Raw genomic sequence first — 25,891 nt, 5'->3', positions numbered from 1 at the left:
AGTCTATGCCTTCCCGCCTCTTCCTCTGCTCTGGCTTTTAATAGAACTTTGGGCAGCAGAGAGGCCGAAAATGATTCTCATAGCTCCAGACTGGCCAAGACAACACTGGTATCTGCTCCTGAAGAGCCTGACACATTCCCCACCATGGATCCTACCTCTAGTCCCTCTTTTGTTGTCCCAGCACAACTACAAAACCCTTCACAGCCATCTCAAAACTCTAAATCTAGCTGCATGGAGAATTCCTTGATTTCCCAACAGTTTCTCCTCTCCCAGGAGGTACAGGATGTCATCTTGGAGGCCAGAAGACCTTCTACTAGAAAGGCCTACTCCGCCAAATGGAAACGATTTTGTGCCTGGAATCAAGAAAAGGGACAGAATCCTTGGGTAATAAATATACCTCAAATTTTACAGTACCTAGCTGAGATGTTAAACAATGGACTTTCCTTCTCCTCCATCAAGATCCATGCTTCAGCCATTTCTGCACAATACAACACGGATCCTCCTTTATTCTCTCATCCTCAAGGCAGTTCCTCAGAGGGGCAAAGAATGTAAAACCCCCAAGGAAACCACCAGTCCCTGCTTGGGACCTCAACTTCGTATTGGAAAAGCTGACTCTTCCTCCCTTCGAGCCAGCTTCTTCAACAGAGTTATAGTACTTGTCATGGAAAACAGCCTTTCTTCTGGCTATCGCCTCAGCACGCAGGGTTTCGGAGCTACAGGCCCTTATGGCTGTGCAACCATTCATCATTTTCCATCAGGACAGAGTTTCCTTACGAACCAACCCTACCTTTATGCCAAAGGTAGTATCCAGTGTAGCTTTGAATCAGACTATCCACTTACCTACCTTTTATCCTAATCCACAAAACAAAGGGGAAAGACTACTACATTCCTTGGACATTCACAGACAACTTCGTTACTATTTAGACAGGACAAAGCCATTCAGAAAATCTGAGCAACTCTGTGTCCTATGCTGCAGGTGCTCAAGGAAAGGCTATTTCCAAACAGACAGTTTCAAAATGGATAGCCCACTGCATACGCTTTTGTTACTCATTTCATGGAAAAACTGTGCCTGCATGCATCAGATCCCACTCCACCAGAGCCACAGCTACCTCTGCAGCCTTCCTCAGGGGGGTCCCTACCAAGGACATTTTGGAAGCAGCCACCTGGAGTTCAGTGCACACTTTCTCCAAGCACTGTCACCTCCCACTATACTCAAAATGTAGAGCGGGCTTTGCCACAGCAGTCCTGCAGGGCATCCTAGCCCCTCCTAGTTCCACTTAGTGCCTACCACCCTTACTTAGCTTTGGGATTCTACCCATCTGTTATGACTGCAGCTGTATGCACGATGAACATAGTACAGTTTTGTACCTACCATAAATGTAGATGTTTGAGTGCTCATACAGCTGCAGTCCAGGTTTCCCTCCCTCCATCCCCTCTTAGGACAGGCCTTATGACAAACACTTTTCATATAACCTTTTTGGGGTATTCTTTTATAGTGTATTTGCTTGCAACTACTGTTTTTGATTTATCAACATTGCATTTTTGCATAACATTATGTTTGCCTTCCTTCTGGGGGCACCTGACATCTGGGGCAAGAAAAACTGAAGAAAATGGCGTCGGCTGCCTCTTTTATACCCCTGCCGTGCTGACGTCAGGGAAGAAGCGACGACAACCGACGCCGGACCTAGACTTTGGAATTCGGCCGGCCGAGGACCCGTCTGACGGCAGGATAAACCCATCTGTTATGACTGCAGCTGTATGAGCACTCGAACATCTACATTTATGGTAGGTACAAAACTGTACTTTCTCTCCTCACCAGCAACAGTACATTGACACAGATGGAGCTAAAGGGCCCTTTTTTTCATCCCCTTGCACTTTATCTGATTTTTTTTTTTAATTTTGTGCTTCAAGCCAGAGAGTCTCTTGGTAACAGTTATTTGACTACCACTTACTAGTCGAGACAGGTTGGGTTGCCATGCTTCAGCAGTTTCTTCTTACCACAAACTTTTCTTGAGCTCCCATGAGATCCTCGCCACCTCAAGCTGAGTTTGTTTGCCTCCCTTTTACTACTTGCAAGATCTGAGTAATTCTCCACTGCAGTGGTTTCATTCATTGTCTTCTCATGTCTCACTCCACTCACAATGCTTATAGCGATAAATGGAAAAGATTCTCATTTTGAACTTCTGCTAGGGATACTCCCCCCCCCCCCCCCACTCAACAGTATATCTGCTGCACTTCACTATCGTTTCAAAGCTCTTTACTGGTCTTCATCTGTCAGAATTCATTTAGCTTTTCTTTCTAAACTTTCATTTGAATCAAGACCGTAAACACTTGGCCTTTCTTGGTTTATGAGGCCTTTCTTAATGATGTATCTTTCTTTCTATATCATTGACAGATATAGGTCTGGAAGCATAAAGTCTGGCAGTTAGTGCAGAAGATTAAGGCTAGGAGCTGTTTTCAAGGTGCTTCCTGTAGTACAAGGTTCAATTCCCAACATTTATCTGCTATGTGACCTTGAACAGATCATCTAGCTAGACAGTACTTTGGGGCAGTTGATCAACTGGGTTAGGCTCATCAGTGGTATCCCAGACTGCATCTCAAGCATCTACCTATTAATCTATACACATTTCATTTAACTTCTCCCTTTGAGCCTACTGCTTTGTCATAGTTAAAATATTTTTGTTCTACAAGTATTATTTCTAATGGCAGTTTCCTCAGCCAAGTGAATCTCTTAGGATGTTTCACCGCATGACAAGAATTTCTTCTCTGTGAGGTATTCATGGAGACTAATGTAAGTGTTTGTTCATTTGCCAGTTTTTTCTGACAGTACACTTAAAAAAAAAAAAAAAAATTCTAAGCTGGTTTCCTGCCTTTCCTGTAACTAGTCTAGTCCAGATTTGCTGTAACCAGGACTGATTATCTTCGTGTTTCACTGTTGCAGTCATCACATTTGGGTTATCTGCTTGCAGTAGCCCTCAGTCGGCCTGATTATCAAAGACTTGGGTCCTGCGTCGGTTGCGGTCTCACCTTCCGTGACGTCAGGTAGTCAAGGGTATAAAGCATGCAGCCGATGCCATTACATCAGTCTTACTTGCCGTGCGGTACCCAAAGCAGAAGCAGTTCGCAAGTGCCGGTCGGCCAACTCCTGAAATTTTCATTTTCGAGTTTCAGAACCGAAGTCTTCAACTAAAGCTAAGTACCCCGTTGGGGAAGCTTTTTCTTGCTCTAAATCGATGTCAGTAAAAGTCAGTAATTGTATTTCTTGTGGAAAGCAAATACCTCATAAAGACTTTCATTCGTACTGTATTTCCGTGCCTAGGCCCTGACCACAACGTACCTCGCGGTCTGTTTTGTGCCTTGTTTAAACCACGAACTATTTGTCGTCGGTGTATTTTTGCTTCTAAATATTTGGTGCTCTGTTCAATTATCCAGATATGTGCTCGGTAAGCCACCCAACTACTGACATTCCAAAAAAACGCAAAGATAGACAGAGACAGGCCGCCTAGGTCCAAAGCTACCGGCGATGCTTCTCCTAAGCTAATCGCCAGTTTGCCGGTCGGTACTCATTGAGGCGCTTTCGCAGCCCCTGATACCCGCTACTTCAGATTTGCAGGCCTCTACTGAGACCCATTTGGAGTCCGGTATGCCGCGAGATGCTTCAACTGTGGAACCTGCTGATGTCTCTACCTTGGATGGGTCCGGAGCTGCTGTGCTGGCACCGGCTTCTGAGGGTGTATTCAGGCCTATTGACTTGCATATTAAATTGACACCATCATCTTCTTCAAGGCCTAAAACTCGAAGGATGCCAAGGAAACAGACGACCAGACCGCATAGTCAGGCCTCTATGCCTAAAAAACAAATGATAAGAATGGCTGAAGATCTTATTACTTTAATTAGGGGAAGCCAACCTTCCCCGACCTAGGACTGAATTTGCTTATGATACGTCTGATCAGGATTCTGAAATTTTTGTTTCCTCTGATGACCGGGATTTACCCTTATCCACCTATGAGAATTCTGATGCAGAGGACTCTATTCTTTCCTTCTGCTTTTCCCCCCAGAGGATTTTTCTTCTGGTGAAACCTTGCATACTCTCGGGGAGCATTTTCACTGGGAAAGCCAGGATTACTCTGATTCTAAAAAGAAGCTTAGAGATTTCTTACTCCTGAACCAGCACAGGCCTTTAGCTCCTGTACTGGACATTGTTGATGATGCCTTTTTGGAATCTAGCTTGGCCCCGGCCCCTGACTCTATCTCTGCTCCCAGAAAACCTGATGGATATTACAGGGTTCCTGACTCTCACAAGTTTTTTTAAAAATCCTACTGCGGATCCTGAGACCATTTCACAGGGACCCAAGGGCATTAAGGCTAATACTGCTAAAAATCATACCCCCCCACCCCCACCCCCCAATAGAGATTCCAGAGCCGTGTATAGATGGGGTAAGAAGGTATACACCTGTTCAACCTTGGCCATCAGGGCCTTAAATTGCCACTTTCATATGTTAAAGTATCAGCAGCATATTATTGGATTGCTTAAACAGAAAATGATGTTGATTTTGCTGAAAATAAGGATTTATAGGATTTAATGCATTCTGCTGAACAGGTTGGAAAACATACTTTGCAATGTGGTTTTGATTCACTAGAGGCATCTTGCAGGGCTGCTGTCACCGGGTCTGTAATTAGAAGGCATGCTTGGCTTAAGGAGCAATCTTTGCCAGATCATGTTAAAACTAAATTGCTGGATGCTCCCTTAAATTGGAACTGCCTGTTTGGCAACAAAGCAGAAGAAAGATGAAAAAAGATTAAAAAAAAAAGATAAATCTATGCAAACTGTTAAAGATTTCTTACAAGTGCAGCCTCCAAGATTTAGTAGGCATTGGCCCTCAAAAAAATTGGTCTTTTCCTGCCTCTTCCAGGCCTTCTCAGGTCGTTTTGGGCCAATTCCTAGCTCCTTTCAGCCCTCTGCTATAAAACACGCTAAACGCACGTTTTCCAGCTTGTACCAACTCAGCACAGATCCTCGTGGTGGCCTGCAGAGTGATCCAAGCAGCAGAGAGCTAAAAGAGTGACTTTCTACCAGATATAAGTATTTTTTGTGGCTTTCCCACTGTTATTAAGCTAGCGACTGCATTTCGCCTGTTTTACTGCTACTTTAAGTGATTTCTGCATTTTACACTGTTTATTGCACTTTAAGTTACTAATTGTTGCAAATTGTTTCAGTAGGCTACACACTAAAGTGCGCTAGCCGATTTACAGCATTTATAGCATTTACTGTCTGTTTTTTTCCTTGTCTCTGTAATAAAACAAAAAAATCTCTTGTTTTCCCGCCTTACTGAACTAGAGTAGTCCAGTTTCAGAGTTGCTGACCCCTGGGCTTTGTTTTCAGTTTATGTTACTGATCCATTGCCTTATTAGGGAGGAGGGAAGTTTCTTTGCTTACCAGTGGGAGTGGGAAGCACTGAGCAGCCTTTCTGTCCGATTTGGTGAAGTTTCAGCCAGAAACTAGTAGTCCATTGGTCGTTTTGGGCCAATTCCTAGCTCCTTTCATCCCCCTGCTGTAAAACACGCTAAACACGCGTTTTCCAGCTTGTACCAACTCAGCACAGATCCTCGTGGTGGCCTGCAGAGTGATCCAAGCAGCAGAGAGCTATAAGAGTGACTTTCTACCAGATATAAGTATTTTTTGTGGCTTTCCCACTGTTGTTAAGCTAGCGACTGCATTTCGCCTGTTTTACTGCTACTTTAAGTGATTTCTGCATTTTACACTGTTTATTGCACTTTAAGATACTAATTGTTGCAAATTGTTTCTGTAGGCTACACACTAAAGTGCGCTAGCCGATTTACAGCATTTATAGCATTTACTGTCTGTTTTTTTCCTTGTCTCTGTAATAAAACAAAAAGGTCTCTTGTTTTCCCGCCTTACTGAACTAGAGTAGTCCAGTTTCAGAGTTGCTGATCCCTGGGCTTTGTTTTTAGTTCCTGTTACTGATCCATTGCCTTATTAGGAAGGAGGGAATTTTTTTTGCTTACCAGTGGGAGTGGGAAGCACTGAGCAGCCTTTTTGTCCGATTTGGTGAAGTTTCAGCCAGAAACTAGTAGTCCATTGGTCGTTTTGGGCCAATTCCTAGCTCCCTTCAGCCCCCTGCTATAAAACATGCTAAACGCATGCACACAAGAGCAGCGGCGGTTAAACAAGGTTAACTATTCGGGCCATCTAAATTCCACTCTTCAAATTTTCCCTTAGAACTACCTTCCTCGAGCTGTACTGCTGATCTAACCAGCATATCCTATAACTGAAAAGTTCATCTCTACTTGATTCCCAAGTAGACTATTCTGTATCTGTAAAGCCTAGCACTTACTCCTACAGTACTTGCACCTTGATAAAGCACTCTTATTATAGATAGTACCCCACCAGCCTAAAACCCACTTCCCCCGGAGTCCTTTGAAAGTCTCTTTATCTACTACTTCTAGTATGTCGAGGGAGCAGTTGCTAGTGTCCTCTCCAGCTCAACTGGTGAACCTGGGAATATTGAGGCAATGTTACAATTGCCTCATGTACACAGACAATCCTCTCCTTCTCCCACAAAACACAAATACATGCGAGAGATGCAACTATACGGCCAAACTGGAGGCTGAGCTCTCTCAACATAGGACTGGCAAGACCAGACAGGAGAAGGTAACCACACACAATACATACCCAGTCACACATGGTACCATCACAACTTCAAATCATACACATACTCACACAAAGACATACTCGGAGGTTCTGATCAAAAATTTACCAAAACAGCAGAGGCCACCAAAGCAGACACCCAAACAACTACCACCTCACGACCCAACACATGCAACACATAGACCACACAGTCAGAGTGTCAAACAGTCACAGCCCTTAAGGCCAAACAAAATGCCAGACACACTTGTCATTGGTGACTCCATAGTCAGACACACTGACGTCCCGCTCACCAGACTGAGTAAGGAGAAGGTCACAGTAAGCTGCCTGTCGGACGCTAGAATCTGCCACATAACGCAAGCACTCAGGTCTCTCAACAGCAGGTACAAGTATGACTCAGTCATTGTCCACGCTGGTGTCAACGACCTGAGACGTACCTCCTTGGACTACATGAAAAGGGACATCGAGGAGCTCTCTGATTATGTAGCCCAGGCAGGTATGACCCTGACCTTGAGCAGTATCCTACCTTCACCTAGAATGATGCCACAATACAGTGATAAGATGATCAGCTTTAATAATTGGCTTAAATTCTGGTGTCATTCAAAGGGGATCCAATGTCTGTCTGCCTGGGATGACATGCTGGACAAGCCACGCTGCTTCGCAAGAGACGGCTTGCACCTGTCACCGCTGGGCTTCCGGATATTGGCAAGGGCTCTTGCCACCCCCATAGTGCCTTTTTTAGGCAAGGCTCAAATTTTAAACCTGGGACGGCTTGCACCTGTCACCGCTGGGCTTCTGGATATTGGCAAAGGCTCTTGCCACCCCCATAGTGCCTTTTTTAGGCAAGGCTCAAATTCTAAACCTACCACCCTAGAACACCAAAAAGGAAAAAAAACTAAGGGTAATGCTGCTCAATGCCAGAAGTCTCAATCTCAAGATGCACGCACTCGAGGCCCTTCTCAATATGGAGAACATCGATGTCTGTGCTGTGACAGAAACCTGGTTCAAGGCTCCTGAGAGCACCCCAGCACTAACAGGTTTCACCTCCTATCATGCGTTCCGGCCCCAAAATCCGGACAACACCAAGAAAGGAGGGGTGTGTCCATATTCATAAAGGACACCCACACCTCAAGGTTTGTGGCAACGCACGATGCATCGGAGACCATCCAGGTGCAATTAACCATAGGCAAGACTGCTCTGCAATTTGTAGCATGTTACAGGCCACCCTCTCAAACTCAGGAACCTCACATGGCCTTCCTGAAAACATTGGAGGGGATAAATGTATCTCCAAACACCATCATACTAGGTGACTTCAACTACCCTAATATAGACTGGGAACACTACTCAAGCCCGAACACTCTAACCCAAAGATTCCTGGAGTTCATAAACTCAAATGCCATGGAACAACTAGTCACCATCCCCACAAGAGGAGAAAACAAACTTGATCTCATCATCACGAACATGGGATCAAAATGTTCAACACCGGAAGTATACCCCTCACTGGTGAGATCAGATCATAAACTAATCTCGCTGGAGGTCCTCATCCCGCCCCACCTGAAACAAAAAAGACCACAGTGAAAAACTTCTCAAAAGCCGATTTCACACTTCTAAAAACTAGTGTGGTCTCCTTTAAGGCCCCTGAGCCAGTGGTAAACATTACTCAAACCGCTGAATCACTTACAAATGCCTTCTACCAGCATCTACAGGACTGCATGGATCAGGCAATCCCAAACAAAACTAAGACTCTCTGTACCAAAGGCAAGCGTCCAGTCTGGTGGACCCCAGCCATAAACAAGCTCTACAACAAAAGGAGGAAGCTACTACAAGATAGAGCAAAATCCCTGAAAGGTAAGACACCTTTGATCACTATAAGTAAAAAACTAAGAGCTCTCATAAAATCATCCAAGGCAAATTTTGAGAGAAAAATCGCCAAGGACTCTAAAGACAATCATAAGGCCTTCTTTAGCTATGTTAGAAACCTAGGAGGAAACTCCCAGATATGCTCAGAATTAGTTCAAAATGATGTGAAAATTACTGAACCTACACACATTGCCAACATACTGGCTGACAGGTTCAGTGCAAACTTCTCCCCTCCCCAAAGGAGAGATATCTATTCCAGAGGATTGTAGCCCCCCAAACATCTCCAACGCCCAGGTGAGAACTGCCCTCACTAAGGCAAAAAACACAGCATCCATGGGACCGGATGGTGTCCCCGGCTGTGTGCTTCACGAACTCAACGAGGAATTAAACCCACAGTTAGGACAGCTGTTTAATCTTAGCCTCACCTCAGGATACGTACCCAAGGAGTGGCGCACGGCGACTGTGGTCCCACTTCATAAGGGCGGTGCCTCCACAGACCTTTATCTGCAAAGCCATGGAGAGGATAATAATGGAACTCATAAATAAAGACATAGGGAACTTGCAGACTTTGGATCCAACCCAGTTTGGCTTTGTCAAAGGCAGATCCTGCCTCTTAAACTTGGTTGACTTTTTCGAGACAGTCACCAAGGCCATTGATGAGGGAAAGGCAGTCCATACAGCCTACCTCGACCTGGCAAAGGCCTTCGACACAATACCCCACTCAGGTATCATCGAAAAACTCATCAGCTTGAATGTAAACCCATACATCACAAGATGGGTTGCAAACTGGCTAAGTGACAGAACCCACAGGGTCAGAGTTGCTGGAGCCATGTCAGACTCAAAGCCTGTCACAAGTGGTGTCCCACAGGCCTCAGTCCTGGGTCCACTCTTGTTCGGCATCTACTTTTCTGAAGTACAAGCAAACACAGGAGGGTTATGGCTGACAAAGTTTGCAGATGACTGCAAACTGGGCGCCATAGTCGAAAACACATCTGACACAGATATCCTCCAGAAGGGCATCACAGAAATGGATAACTGGTGCCAGAGCCATGGCCTGAAGTTAAACGCCAAAAAATGCATAGTCATACCCTTCGGGAAAAACAAGGTTACCCTAGCTACCATATAGGTGGCAATCCACTGAGCACAGAAAAAGTCATCAGGGATCTGGGGACCCAGGTTGACAGTAGCCTTTCGTTTGACACTCGTGTTGCTAAAGTAGTTAGGAAAACCTTCTATATCGCCCACCTGATCATGAAGGGATTCACATCTAGATCAAGGGAGGTCATCGTCCCCCTGTACTCATCACTCAGACCTATGATTGAGTACAATGCCCCGTTCGGAATGTATCTGACCAGACACCTGCTGCAGCTTGAAAGGCCCCAAAAGTTCCTCACCAAAAGGATAAAGGGTCTCAAAAATATGTCTTGTGCTGCCCGACTGAAAGAACTCCAGCTCTATTCAGTTTCTCATACCGCTTGCTCAGAGGTGACCTGTGCCTGACATATAAGGCCATGTCAAACCCAGATTTGATGAATATGCTTCACCTCAAAAAATCTAGATCCCTCAGAACCACAAGGGCGGGAGACTTAAACCTTGACACAGTTATAAATAGAACGTGCTGGAGGGACAGATTCATCACCCAGAGACTCCCTATGCTGTGGAACAAAATCCCGGTACATGTGAGGCAGAGCACCTCTCTGGCCTTGTTCAAGAGGAATCTTGACCAATGTATGGGAGATCGCAGATATACCCCAGGGATTACTTCAGTGTCACTGCTTGACAGAGGCACAGCAAAATGATAGGCATAGTTTTTATTCAAACTAAAGGGGTGGCGAAAGCCGCATAACTATGGGCTAGGCTTATAAATGCCCTTGGGCAGATAGCCTAGTATGAACCTATGAACCTAAACCCAGAACCAGCAGAACAACCAGGCTTCAGTCCTATGGTACGCACAGGACTAAGCAGTGGGGGGCTCCCACTTCCAAATCTGGGAGTAGTTAAGACTCTCCCCTATGGTAAACTGTCTTAGTGACTTAACTTTAAATCTTCCAAGCACTTCTCAACTGACTGCTCCTTTAGGGTGAAAGATTGCTCTGCAGGCAACTGGGAACTCATTACCCAGGACAAATGGGTTTTAATTATAGTTTTCCCAAGGATACAGATTTCACTTCCACACGTTACCAACCCCAAACGGTTGGCCAGATCTACCCCCAAATCAGTGAGCAGAAGCTCAAAAGCAAGTACTTACTCTTTTTAAGATTATAGACTATTCAGACTGTACCAGAAGAGGAAAGGGGACAAGGTTTCTACTCAAGGTACCCAGAAAAGACAACTCATGGCGTCCTATCCTGGACCTCTCTATCCTAAACACCTTTTTGGTGATTACAAAATTCAAGATGCTAACTCTTCACCAGTTGCTTTCCATGATAGGCAAAGATGCCTGGTTGGCAACACTGGATTTAAAGGAAGCCTACCTGCACATCCCAGGAAATCTTGCAGAAAATACCTACATTTCAAAGCAGGCTGCATGCAATTATCAGTTCTCTGTACTGCCCTTTGGCTTATCTACTGCGCCCAGGGTATTCACAAAGTGCCTAGCTCCAGTCGTTGCATTTTGCTGGCAAAGAAATATTCTAATGTACCCATACCTGGACGACTGTCTAATTCAGGCAGAAAGCCAGGGCATACTTTTGAATCATCTGGCATTTGTACAAAAGGTGCTAACTTGTCTGGGGTACACCATAAACAAAAAGAAATCACAGCTGGTGCCCTGTCAACAAATTATATTCCTGGGAGCAGGCTTGAACACAACTTTCCAGATGGTTTTCCTCACGCCAGAGAAACAAATTCATTGGACAACTTCCTTTAAAGTAGTGGCCACAAAATCCCTGCTATCTGCAAGGCAAATACTGCAAGCCTTTGGGTTCATGGCCTCGTGCATTCTTCTAATTACATATGCAAGACTGCATATGAGGAAACTACAATGGTATCTGAAAAGCCTGTGGTGTCAGCATTCTCAGGATCTAGAAGCAATGATTCCCATCATACCTTGCCTACGGTTAGAATTCCTTTGGTGGGCAGAGGCCTGCCACTAAAACAAGGGACTACCATTCACTCTACCCCCCAAACCCTAACAGACTCATCAGACTATGCACGGGGGGCTCACCTGGCAGGGGGGGGTGCATTCAGGGCAAATGGAACCCAAGTCAAATGCACCTGCTTATCACTCAAAAAGAAATGTTAGCTGTGCAGAATGCTCTGACAGCCTTTAAGGACCACCTTCTACCAGGACAATTAATGGTAAAGATGGACAACACCACTGTTATGTGGTACATAAACAAGCATGGGGGTACCCATTCCTACCCCCTCTGCAGACTAGCCATGGCTCCTTGGAACACAGCCTTGAGCTACTAAGTGAATCTGCAGGCTCAATTCCTGCCAGGAAAACTAAAAACACTGGCAGACGAACTAAGCAGAAATTTAATTGACCCACACTAGTGGAAACTGGAACCAAAGACTTTCAACATGTTGATAAACAAATGGGGGAGCCCAGATATAGACCTGTTTGCCTCCCCCCAGAACTACCAATTGGACAAATTCTGCACAAGGGCTCGCTATAAACAAGCTTGGAAAGTGGATGCTCTCTGTCCTTAAGCTGGAAAAATCTATCAGTTTATGCCTTTCCTTCTCTGCCTCTCCAAAGTACTACTAAAGATCAAACAGGACAAACCAAGGATGATGCTGATTGAACCAGACTGGCCACGCCAGCACTGGTAACCCCTCTTGCGCAGTGTGTCACAGCTAGCCCCATGGCACCTGCCTCAGACCCCTGCCTGCTGTCACAGCAGGGGAGCCAGATTCTGCACCCCCAGCTTCAAACACTGAACCTGGCAGCCTGGCTAATTTACCTAATGTCCCCGATGCTCATCGTGTTACCCTGCTGCAGTCATCACACTTGGGTTATCCTGCCGTCAGGCGGTCCCGCAGTCGGCCTGAATTCCAAAGTCTTGGTCCGGCGTTGGTTGCTGTCGCTTCTTCCCTGACGTCAGTGCGCCAGGGGTATATGAGAGCCATCCGACGCCATTTTCTTCAGTCTTTCTTGCCGCGCGGTGCCCGAAGCAGAAGCAGTTCACAAGTGCTGGTTGGCCGACACCTGAGATTTTCGTATCGAGTTTCAGTCCGAAGTCTTCAAAGCTAAGTACCCCTTTTGGGGAACCTTTTCTTGCCTCAGTCCGATGTCAGAAAAAGTTAACAATTGCATTTCTTGTGGGAAGCAAATACCTCATAAGGACTTTCATTCTTTTTGTATACCTTGCCTAGGCCCAGACCACAACGTCACTGGTTGTCGGTTTTGTGCTAGGTTCAATAAGCGAACTATAAAGCGACGCTTTGATTTCGCACGACACTACTTCGGTAGAAAATTTAATTACACTATGCCTTCAGAGCAACCGACTACTGTCGTGCATAAAAAACCGCAAAGATAAAGACAGGCAGCCTAGATCCAAGCCAGACTCCGAGGCCTCGGCTGGGCCGGTAGCCGGTTTTCAGTGAGGTGCCTAGCAGCCCCTGGCTACCGCTGAATTGGATCCCCAGACCGCTTCGGATCCCCCAGCAGAGAGTTCTAGGCCGACGCAGCCATTTCCTTTAGGCCCTACCGACGACATTGCAGAAGGAGAAGCCGGTGCTGTAGAAACGCCTTCGGTTTCTGAAGGTGTCTTCAGACCGACTACTCTCACCATAAAATCTTATGCTAAGCTTAAGACTCCACTAAAACCAAAAAAACTACTCTTCAGTCTCCAGGTCAAGACCCTATGCCTAAGAAACAGATGCTTAAATGGTTGAAGATTTGATTTCTTTGATCAGGGGTTCTCAACCCCCCCCCCCCCCCGACAGATGCTTAAATGGTTGAAGATTTGATTTCTTTGATCAGGGGTTCTCAACCCCCCCCCCCCCCGACAAAAGGCCTAGACAAAAGGAGGATTATGCCTCCTCTGATCAAGTTTCTGTTTCCTCGGGCTCCTCTGAGGAACAGAATTACTCCTTTCCCCCCTTATGAAGATTCTGATGGTGAAGACTCCATTCCCTCAGCTTCTCCCGCTGAAGATTATTCCTTTGGGGAAACCTTACATACCATGAGGGAACATTTCCACTGGGAAGGTCAGGACTACTCCGACTCAAAGAAAAGTCTCCGAGAGTTTCTTTTACTCCCCCAGCACAGACCACTTGCTATCCCCCCAGTTTTAGACATTGTGGATGATGTTTTCTTAGAATCTAGTCTAAATCCAGATTCTCTGCCTCCTGCTCCAGCCAAACCAGATAGATACTATAGAGTGCCTGACTCACACAAATTCCTATACAAAAGCCCTGTTGCTGATCCAGAGACAATCTCCCAGGGTCCCAGAGGGGCTAAGGCTTCTATGGCTAAAAATCCTGTACCTTCTGAAAGGGACTCCAGAGCACTAGATAGGTGGGGGAAGGTTTCCACCTCAGCTACTCTAACTATGAGAGCACTAAATTGTCAATTTCACATGCTTAAATACCAGCAATTCCTAATGTCTCAAGTAAAACAAAAGATGGGCATGCACCCTCAACAGTCTGAATTCAAGGAAATGTTGCATGCAGCTGAACCGGTGGGCAAATATACTTTACAATGTGGTTTTGATGCCTTGGAAGCTTCCTCTAGAGCAGCTGTTACTGGGTCTGTTATACGTAGGCATGCTTGGTTAAAGGGAACAATCTCTGCCTGATCATGTTAAAGCAAAGTTACTAGATGCACCCTTACAGCAGGCTGTCTTATTTGGGGTTAAAGCAGAGGAGGTTTTAAAGAAAATGGAGGATAAAGCAAAATCTATGCAGACGGTCAAAGACTTCTTACAAGTACAGCCCCCACGCTTCAGCAGAAATTGGCCAACAAAAAGTTGGTCCTTTCCAGCTTCTGACAGACCATAGACGGGTAAATACAGGCGCCCAAGGGGCAGAGGACAAGCACAAATCCCTTACAAACCTCGCCAATGGGGCACTGCAATACAGAAGGGAGGAGAAGACCGGACCCAAACTACTAGAAGGCAAACACAATGACTTAAACCTCAAACTGCCAAGCAAAACTCTCTTGGCAGCTCCCTTGGGAGGAAAATTAGCACTTTTTGCAGACAACTGGCACATCGTCACAAAGGACAAATGGGTCCTAGACATTATCTCACAAGGATACAGATTCCATTTCCACACCTTGCCAAGGATGAAAGGAATGCCAAACCTGCCACAAAATCAATGGGCAGAGGCACAAAAACAAATTACAGCTCTCATGGACATGAGAGCCATTCAACTGGTACCTTCACATGAGCAAGGCCAAGGATTTTACTCAAGGCTTTTTCTAGTCCCCAGAAAGGACAATGCTTGGAGACCTATTCTGGACCTTTCAATTTTAAACACCTTCTTGCAAGTACCCAAATTCAAGATGCTAACACTACAGCAGCTTCTTCCCATGTTGGGCAAGAAAGCTTGGCTAGTAACGTTGGACCTCAAGGAGGCATACCTGCATGTCCCTATCAGACAAAATTGCAGAAGATACCCCTGTTTCATTGCAGGTTCAACCCATTACCAATTCTCTGCACTGCCCTTTGGCTTATCTACTGCGCCCAGGGTCTTCACAAAAGGCCTGGCACCAGTAATTGCATACTGCAGACAAAGAGGAATTAAAATATACCCATACCTGGATGACTGCCTCATCCAAGCAGAAAGCAAGGACATTCTCTTACAACACCTGGCTTTTGTAAAACATCTTCTAAGTTGCCTAGGGTACACGGTAAACGAAAAGAAATCAAAACTAGTGCCCTCACAAAATATGACATTCCTGGGTGCCAGTTTGAATACAACGGCCCAGATGGCTTATCTGACGCCAGACAAACTACAATTAACTCAATACTTCAGAACAATGGCAACAAAGACCCAACTCCCTGCAAGAAAAATTCTGCAGGCCTTGGGCTTCATGGCATCTTGCATACTACTAATACAATTTGCGAAACTGCATATGAGGAAATTACAGTGGTACCTAAAAAAGCGTATGGACTCCACACAGCCACAGCTTGGAAACAATGATACCTCTCATTCCCTGCCTTCAACAGGAGTTTCTATGGTGGTCACAGGCATGTCACCTCAACAAGGGTCAGCCTTTCACCCTACCCCCAGCCAGGCAAACTATGACAACAGATGCATCGGACTATGCCTGGGGGCACACATGGCAGGACTGTGCGTTCAAGGCATATGGACTGCAGATCAAAGGAATCTGCACATCAGTCAAAAAGAAATGCTAGCTGTACAAAATGCTCTGACAGCCTTCAAGGGCCTCTTACATCCAGGACAGCTTATCATAAGGACAGACAACAACACAGTAATGTGGTACATAAACAAGGGGGTACACACTCCTATCCTCTATGCAGGCAAGCAATGACGTTGTGGAACACAGCACTCGCTTACCAAGTTCAATTACAAACTCAATTCCTGCCAGGGAAAAAAACACATTGGCAGACGACCTAAGCAGAAACATCATGGATCCCCACGAGTGGAAACTGGATCCACAAGTATTTGCAATGATAACTCAAAAATGGGGGCTCCCAGACATAGACCTGTTTGCCAGCCCTCAAAACTATCGGCTAACAAAATTTTGCGCAAGGACTTTTCACCATCAAGCTTGGAAAGTGGACGCACTCTTTCAGTTGGAAAATGCTGACAGTATATGCCTTTTCTCCATTACCCCTTCTCACAAAGGTGCTGCTGAAAGTCAGGATGGAGAGACCCCGAATGATGCTCATTGCCCCAGACTGGCCACGCCAGCACTGGTACCCACTATTAAGGAATATGGCCCAGGGCCCTCCATGGATTCTACCACAAATTACCCATCTGCTCACACAGCAAGACAATCAGATTCTACACAGCCAGCTCAAAACCTTAAACTTGGCTGCATGGCAAATCACCTAAGCAACCAGCCAGCTCCTCTCTCACAAGCTGTTATGGATGTTATTCTGGAGGCCAGGAGGCCCAGCACCAGGAAAGCCTACTCAGACAAATGGAAAAGGTTTTGCGCCTGGAACCAACTAAAGGCCAAAAATACCCTTCAGCCTGACATACCTCAGATTCAGCAATGTTTAACTGAGAATGTTACACAAAGGGCTTTCTTTTTCATCTATTAAAATCCACGCTTCAGCTATTTCTACTCACTACAACACGGATCCTCCCTTATTTTCACATCCACTCCTAAGGCAGTTTCACAGGGGCCAAAAACATTAGGCCTCCCAGGAGAGCACCAACACCTACTTGGGACCTCAACTTTGTTCTGGAGAAAGTTACGCTACCTCCTTTTGAGCCAGCTTTCTCAGCTGACTTAAAGTTTATATCATGGAAGACTGCCCTGCTGCTAGCAATTACTATAGCTAGAAGAGGTTCAGAGCTTCAGGCACTAATGGCAGTAGAGCCTTTCCTCATTTTTCATCAAGACAGAGTTTCTCTACGAACTAACCCCTCCTTTATGCCTAAGGTGGTATCCAGTGTGGCTCTAAATCAAACCATCCATTTACCCACCTTCTTTCCAAATCCACAGAACAAAGGAGAAAGACTCCTGCATTCCTTGGACATTCACAGGCAGCTACGTTACTACTTGGATAAAACTAAGGTTTTCAGAAAATCTGACCAGCTTTTTGTATCCTATGCTACAGCAGCACAAGGAAAGGCCATCTCAAAACAGACCATTTCCAAATGGATAGGACATTGCATACATTTTTGCTACACCCACCATGGAAAACCAGTTCCTGCTAGCATAAAGCCCCACTCTACCAGGGCAGCAGCTACATCTACAGCCTTCCTCAGGGGGGGTGCTAACCAAGGATATTCTGGAAGCTGCAACTTGGAGTTCAGTACACACCTTTACCGAACATTACCACTTTACTCTAAGACTAGAGCTGGCTTCACCACTGCAGTTTTGCAGGGCCTTCTAGCGTCCTCTAACCCTGTTTGACTCCACCTCCCATCCTTAGCTTTGGGATTCTACCCAAGTGTGATGACTACAGCAGGGTAACATGATGAACATAGTACAGTTTTGTACCTACCATAAATGTTGGGAGGGTGGCCTAATGGTTAAGGTGTTTGCCTTACAAACACAAGGTGTAGGGTTTGAGTCTCACAAGGGATAATTGGTTAGGCTTAAAATGGCTCACAAGGGCAGTTAGCTTAGTACAAATCTATGAACCTATGTAGTTCGAGTGTATACCCTGCTGCAGTCCAGGTTAGCCTCCCTCCATCCCCTCTCTAAAACCTATCTAAACCTTAAAATCTGTTACAACTTTTGTGGTGTATTTGCTTATAGCTGGAGGGATATTTTGTTTATTCTACACTTTTTTTATTATTGATACTATCTACTGACCACCATTTGGGGGGGGGCACCTGACATCTGGGGCAAGAAAAACTGAAGAAAATGGCGTTGGATGCCTCTCGTATACCCCTGGCGCACTGACGTCAGGGAAGAAGCGACAGCAACTGACGCCGGACCAAGACTTTGGAATTCGGGCTGACTGCGGGACCGCCTGACGGCAGGATAATCCAAGTGTGATGACTGCAGCAGGGTATACACTCTAACATCTACATTTATGGTAGGTACAAAACTGTACTTTACCATCCCTCAGTAAACGAATGTTGGATGTCATTTTGGGGGCAATTACGCCTAGTACTAGAAAATCTTATTCTGAAAAATGGAAAAGATTCTGTGCCTGGAACCAAATTCAAGGGATGGCCACAGCAGTGCCAAATTTACCTCAGATTCTTCAATACTTAACTGAGATGCTTCACATGGGCCTTTCCTTTTCCTCCATCAAAATTCACACCTCAGCCATTTCAGCTCATTACAACACAGAAACACCCCTCATTTCTCACCCACTGCTCAAGCAGTTTCTCAGAGGGGCCAAAAACTTAAGACCACCCAGAAGATCCCCAAATCCAGCCTGAGACCTTAACTTTGTATTGGAAAAACTCACTCTGCCTCCTTTTGAGCCAGCTGCAAGTGCAGAGTTAAAATTCCTTTCTTTCTTGGAAAACCGCTTTCCATTTAGCAATCACTTCAGCAAGAAGGGTATCTGAATTACAGGCCCTTGTGGCAGTGGAGCCTTTCATCATTTTTCTTGCGGACAGGGTGTCCCTCAGGACCAGTTCCTCCTTCGTACCCAAGGTGATATCCAGTGTGGCTCTTAATCAATCCATTCATTTGCCAACCTTCTTTTCTAATCCACAGAATAAAGGGGAATGGATACTGAACTGCTTAGATGTGCACAGACAACTTACAGGACTAAACCTCAAAGGAAATATGAACAACTGCTGGTGGCATTTGCTGCACCAGCAGAGGGGAAGGCCTTTTCAAAGCAAACAATTTCTAAAATGGATAGGCCATTGCATTAATTTCTGCTATAAGCACCATTGAAAACCTATCCCACAGGGGATTAGACTCCATTCATCCAGGGCTGCAATCTACCTCTACAGCCTTTTTAGGGGTGTCCCTACCAGAGACATCCTAGAAGCTGCTACCTGGAGTTCTGTACATACGTTCACAAAGCATTACCATTTGCCAATTTTCTCTAAATCCAGAGTTGGCTTTGCCACTGCAGTCTTGCAGGGACTTATAGCTGCTCCTAATGCTGTCTAAATTCCTCCTCCCATCATTAGCTTTGGGAATCTACCCAAATATGATGACTGCAGCAGTGAAAGACGAAGAACATAGTGCAGTTGTGTACACTTAACATAAATGCAGATGTTTGAGTGTATTCACTGTTGCAGTCCCGGTTACCCTCCCTCCAGGCCCCTGTCTTCTTTTGGCTATACCTCTACGCTCCTTTGCTATGCTTAAAAAGCTTTTTGGTGTATTTGCTTTTTTGTTGGAAGTATATCCTTGTATGTGTGTGTGTGTATACATATATATAATTAATCTGCCCTAGGGCATTTATAAGCCTAGCCAGAGTGTGTTTGGCTTTCACCACCCATTTTAAAATTAATTTTGCTATGCCCTTTTTCGAGGTTAGTATACTGTGCCTCTAACAGTGACACAGAAGTGATACCCAGGGTAAACCTACGATCTTCCATCCACTCATCAAGATTCCTCTTGAAGAGAGTCAATGAGGGACTCTGCCTAACCTGGACTGGGATTTTATTCCAGAGTGAAGGGAGCCTCTGGGTTATGAATCTGTCCCTCCAGCATGTCCTATTTATTTCAGTGCTGAGGTTCAAGTCTCTTGAGCGTGTAGCTCGATGGGATTTGGATTTTCTGAGGTGCAGCATGTCCATTAATCCCGGGTTGGACATGGCTTTATACGTCGGGCACAGATCGCCTCTGAGCAGGAGGTATGCCACTGAGTAGAGCTGGAGTTTCTTTAACCGGGCAGCATGTGGCATCTGTTTGAGCCCTTTGATCCTCTTGGTGAGGTACTTTTGGGGTCTTTCCAGTTGCTGCAGGTGTCTGGTAAGGTACATCCCAGAAAGGGCATTGTACTCAATTATGGGCCTGATGAGGAATGAGTAGAGAGGCACGATGACCTCCCCTGATCTAGATGTGAATCCCTTCATGATTAGGTGGGCTATATAAAATGTTTTTCTAACCACTTTGGCCACGTGGTTGTCAAATGAGAGATTGCTATCAACTTGGGTCCCCAGGTCCCCAATTACTACTTCTGTACTTAATGGATTACCACCTATGTGGTAATTTGTGGGCACTTTGTTTTTGCCAAAGGGGATGACTATACACTTTTTGGCGTTTAGCTTGAGGCCACGGCTCTGGCACCAGTTGTCCGTTTCTATGAGGCCCTTTTGGAGGATGCTTGTGTCGGCTGGAGAGTCTATTTTGGCGCCCAGTTTGCAGTCATCTGCGAACTTGGTCAGCCACAGTCCTTCCGTGTTGGCCTGTACCTCCGAGAAATGTGTACCGAACAAGAGAGGTCCCAGGACTGAGCCTTGTGGGATGCCACTTGTAACTGGTTTGGAGTCTGACATGGCTCCAGCAATTCTAACCATGTGGGTTCTGTCCTTGAGCCAGTTTGCAACCCATCTAGTGACATGGGGGTTTATATTTAAGCTGGTGAGCTTATCTATAATGCCCGAGTGGGGTATTGTATCAAAGGCTTTTGCGAGGTCCAGGTAGGCTGTGTGAACCACCTTCCCCTCGTCAATGGCCTTGGTGACTGTTTCAAAGAAATCAACCAGGTTTAATAGGCAGGATCTGCCCTTAACAAAGCCGAAGTGGGTAGGATCCAGTGTCTGTAGGTCCCCAATATCTTTATTTATGAGGTCCATGATGATCCTTTCCATAGCTTTGCAGACCAAGCTAGTCAGGCTTATTGGGCAATAGTTTCCAGGATCCGTTGAGGCACCACTTTTGTGGAGAGGGACCACTGTTGCTGTACGCCACTCTTTGGGTACATATCCTGTAGTAAGGCTGAGATTGAACAGTAGTTTCATGTTTGGGTTTAGCTCTTCTTGGAGTTCATGTAGGACGCAGCCCAGGACACCGTCTGGTCCCATTGATGCTGTGTTTTTTGCTTTGGAGAGGGCAGCTCTTACCTGAGCATCTGAGATGTCAGGGGGGCAGCACTCTGCTGGGATAGATATTTGCCCTTTTGGTGGGGAGGGGGGGGTTTGCGCTGAATCTGTCAGCTAGAATGTTGGCAATGTCTGTGGGTTCGATGTATTTTTTGTCATTTTGGACTAATTCTGAGTATATCTGGGAATTCCCACCCAGGTTCCTAACAATAACTAAAGAAAGCCTTGTGATTATCCTTAGTGTCCTGTGCAATTTTTCTCTCTAAGCTGGCCTTAGACGATTTTATGAGTGCCCGTAGTTTTTTGCTAATACTGATCAGAGATGCCTTCCCTTTTTGGGATTTTGCTCTGTCATGTAGTAGCTTCCTCCTTCCATTGTATAGTTTGTTTATGGCTGGGGTCCACCAGACAGGACGTCTGCCTTTGGAGGATTGGGTCTTGGTTTTATTTGGGATTGCATGATCCATGCATTCCTGAAGGTGTTCATAGAATGCGTTTATAAAGGATTCTGCGGTCTGGGCCATATTTTCCACAGGCCCGGGGGCTTTGAGGGATTCCACCTCCGTTTTGAGGAGTGTGAAATTTGCTTTAGAGAAGTTTTTCACTGTGGTTTTCAGGGCAGGGGGTGGAGTCGGGATGTGAATATCCAGTGAGATTAGTTTATGGTCTGATCTTACCAGTGAGGGATACACTTCTGGTCTGGAGCATAGAGTCCCCATGTTGGTGATAGCCTAGTATGAACCTATGAACCTATCTGCCCGAGGGCATTTACAAGCCTAGCCCATCGTTTTGTGGCTTACGCCACCCCTTTAGTATGGGGAACTATACCCATTATTTTGCTGTGCCTCTGTCGAGCAGTGACACTGAGGTAATCCCTGGGGTATATCTGCGATCTCCCATCCATTGGTCAAGATTTCTCTTGAACAAGGCCAGCGAGGTGCTCTGCCTCACATGTACCGGGATTTTGTTCCACAGCATAGGGAGTCTTTGGGTGATGAATCTATCCCTCCAGCACGTCCTATTAATAGCCGTGTCAAGGTTTAAGTCTCCGCCCTTGTGGCTCTGATGGATCTAGATTTTTGAGGTGAAGCATATTCATCAAATCTGGGTTTGACATGGCCTTGTATGTTAGGCAAAGGTCACCTCTGAGCAAGCGGTGGCGACTGAATAGAGCTGGAGTTCTTTCAGTCGGGCAGCATAGGACAGATTTTGAGACCCTTTATCCTTTTGGTGAGGAACTTTTGTGGCCTCTCCAGCTGCTGCAAGTGTCGGGTCAGATACATTCCGAATGGGGCATTGTACTCCATCATTGGTCTGATGAGTGATGAGTAAAGGGAGACTATGACCTCCCTTGATCTAGATGAGAATCCCTTCATAAGGTGGGCAATGTAGAAGGTCTTCCTAACTACTTTAGCTACATGGGTGTCGAATGACAGACTACTATCAACCTGGGTCCCCAGGTCCCTGATAACTTCTTCTGTGCTCAGTGGATTGCCACCTATTTGGTAGCTAGGGGTAACCTTGTTTTTCCGAAGGGTATGACTATGCATTTTTTGGCATTTAACTTTAGGCCGTGGCTCTGGCACCAGTTATCCGTTTCTGTGAGACCCTTCTGAAGGATATCTGTGTCAGATGTGTTTTCCACTATGGCGCCCAGTTTGCAGTCATCTGCAAACTTTGTCAGCCATAACCCTCCTGTGTTTGCTTGTACTTCGGAAAAGTAGATGCCAAACAAGAGTGGGCCCAGGACTGAGCCCTGTGGGACACCACTTGTGACAGGCTTTGAGTCTGACATGGCGCCAGCAATTCTGACCCTGTGGGTTCTGTCACTCAGCCAGTTTGCAACCCATCTTGTGATGTATGGGTTGACATTTAAGCTGATGAGTGTTTCAGTGATACCCGAGTGGGGTATTGTATCGAAGGCCTTAGCCAGATCGAGGTAGGCTGTATGGACTGCCTTTCCCTCATCAATGGCTTTGGTGACTGTTTCGAAAAAGTCAACCAAGTTTAAAAGGCATGATCTGCCTTTGACAAAGCCAAACTGGGTTGGATCCAAAGTCTGCAAATTCCCTATGTCTTTATTTATGAGGTCCATTATGATCCTCTCCATGGCTTTGCAGATAAGGCTTGTCAAGCTAATGGGCCGGTAATTTCCAGGGTCGGTGGAGGCACCGCCTTTGTGAAGTGGTACCACAGTTGCAGTGTGCCACCCCTGGAATGCGTATCCAGAGGTAAGACTTTGATTAAACAGCTGTCCTAGCTGTGGGTTTAATTCCTCATTGAGTTCATGGAGCACACAGCCGGGGACACCATCAGGTCCCATGGATGCTGTGTTTTGCTTTGGAGAGAGCAGTTCTCACTTGGGCGCTGGAGATGTTTGGGGGCTGCAATCGCTTTTGGTATAGATATCTCTCCTTTTGGGGAGGGGAGAAGTTTGCACTGAACCTGTCAGCCAGTATGTTGGCAATGTCTGTAGGATCAGTAATCTTCACATCATTTTGAACTAGCTCTGAGCATATCTGGGAGTTTCCTCCCAGGTTTCTAACATAGCTAAAGAAGGCCTTATGATTGTCTTTTGAGTCTTTAGCTATTTTTCTCTCGAAATTTGCTTTGGATGATTTTATGAGAGCTCTTAGTTTTTACTTATAGTGATCAAGGGTGTCTTACCTTTTAAGGATTTTGCTCTATCTTGTAGTAGCTTCCTCCTTTTGTTGTAGAGTTTGTTTATGGCTGGGGTCCACCAGACTGGACGCTTGCCTTTGGTACAAAGAGTCTTTGTTTTGCTTGGGATTGCCTTATCCATGCAGTCCTGCAGGTGCTGGTAGAAGGCATTTGTAAGTGATTCAGCAGCTTGAGTACTGTTTTCCGCTCTCGGGCCTTAAAGGAGACCACACTAGTCTTTAGAAGTGTGAAGTCGGCTTTTGAGAAGTTCTTTACTGTGGTCTTTTTTATTTCAGGTGGGGGTGGGATGAGGACCTCCAGTGGGATGAGGACCTCCAGCGAGATTAGTTTGTGGTCTGATCTCACCAGTGAGGGGTACACCTCCGGTGTTGAACATTGTGCTCCCATGTTCGTGATGATGAGATCAAGTATGTTATCTCCTCTTGTGGGGATGGTGACTAGTTGTTCCATGGCATTTGAGTTTATGAATTCCAGGAACTTTTGGGCTAGGGTGTTTGGGCTTGAGTAGTGTTCCCAGTCTATATTAGGGTAATTGAAGTCACCTAGTATGATGGTGTTTGGTGATACATTTATCCCCTCTAGTGTTTTCAGGAAGGCCATGTGAGGTTCCTGAGTTTGTGAGGGTGGCCTGTAACATGCTACAATTTGCAGATCAGTCTTGCCTATGGTTAATTGCACCTGGATGGTCTCCGATGCATCGTGCGTTGCCACCAGTCTTGAGGTGTGGGTGTCCTTGATGAATATGGATACCCCCCTCCTTTCTTGGTATTGTCCGGATTTTGGGGCCGAACGCATGATATGAGGTAAAACCTGATAGCGCTGGGGTGCTCTCAGGAGCCTTGAACCAGGTTTCTGTCACAGCACAGACATCGATGTTCTCCATACTGAGAAGGGCCTCGAGTGCGTGCATTTTGAGATTTAGACTTCTGGCATTGAGCAGCATTACCCTTAGTTTTTTCCTTTTTGTGTTCTAGGGTGGTAGGTTTAGAATTTGAGCCTTGCCTAAAAAGGCACTATGGGGTGGCAAGAGCCTTTGCCAATATCCAGAATCCCGGGTGACAGGTGCAAGCCGCCCCTTGAAGCAGCGTGGCTTGTCCAGCATGTCATCCCAGGCAGACAGACACTGGATCCCCTTTAATGACACCAGTGTTTAAGCCAATTGTTAAAGCTGATCATCTTATCTCTGTATTGTGGCATCATTCTTGGTGAAGGTAGGATACTGCTCAAGGTCAGGGTCATACCTGCCTGGGCTACATAATCAGAGAGCTCCTCAATGTCTCTTTTCATGTAGTCCAAGGAGGTACGTCTCAGGTCGTTACACCAGCGTGGACAATGACTGAGTCATATTTGTACCTGCTGTTGAGAGACCTGAGTGCTTGCGTTATGTGGCGGATTCTAGCGCCCGACAGGCAGCTTACTGTGACCTTCTCCTTACTCAGTCTGGTGAGCGGACGTCAGTGTGTCTGACTATGGAGTCACCAATGACTAGTGTGTCTGGCATTGTGTTTGGCCTTAAGGGCTGTGACTGTTTGACACTCTGACTGTGAGGTCTATGTGTTGCAGGTGTGTTCTGAGGTGGTGGTTGTTTGGGTGTCTGCTTTGGTGGCCTCTGCTGTTTTGGTAGATTTTGATCAGAGCCTCCAGTATGTCTTTGTGTGTTTGTGTATGATTTGAGGTTGTAATGGTACTATGTGAGACTGGGTCTATAGTGTGTGTGGTAACCTTCTCCTCCTGACTGGTCTTGCCAGTCCTATGTTGAGAGAGCTCAGCCTCCAGTTTGGCCGTATAGTTGCATCTCTCGCATGTATTTGTGTTTTGTGGGAGGAGGAGAGGGTTGTCTGTGTACATGAGGCAATTGTAACATTGCCTCAGTATTCCCAGGTTCACCAGCTGAGCAGGAGAGGACACTAGCAACTGATCCCTCGACATGCTAGAAGGAATAGACAAAAACTTTAAAAAGATTCCGGGGACGTGGGTGACCGAGAAATGGGGGTTGCCTTTTGGGGTACTATCTATGACAAGAGTGCCGTATCAAGGTAATAAGTACTGTAGGAGCAAGTGCTACGTTAATAGATAGAGAATAGTCTACTTGGAGTCAAGTAGAGATGATCTTTTTAA

The sequence above is a fragment of the Protopterus annectens genome, chromosome 1.part1 (genome assembly GCF_019279795.1).
Source record: "Protopterus annectens isolate FY-2018-M chromosome 1.part1, PAN1.0, whole genome shotgun sequence".
Classification (NCBI taxonomy): Eukaryota; Metazoa; Chordata; order Ceratodontiformes; family Protopteridae; genus Protopterus; species Protopterus annectens.
Note: the sequence above shows the minus strand (reverse complement) of the source record.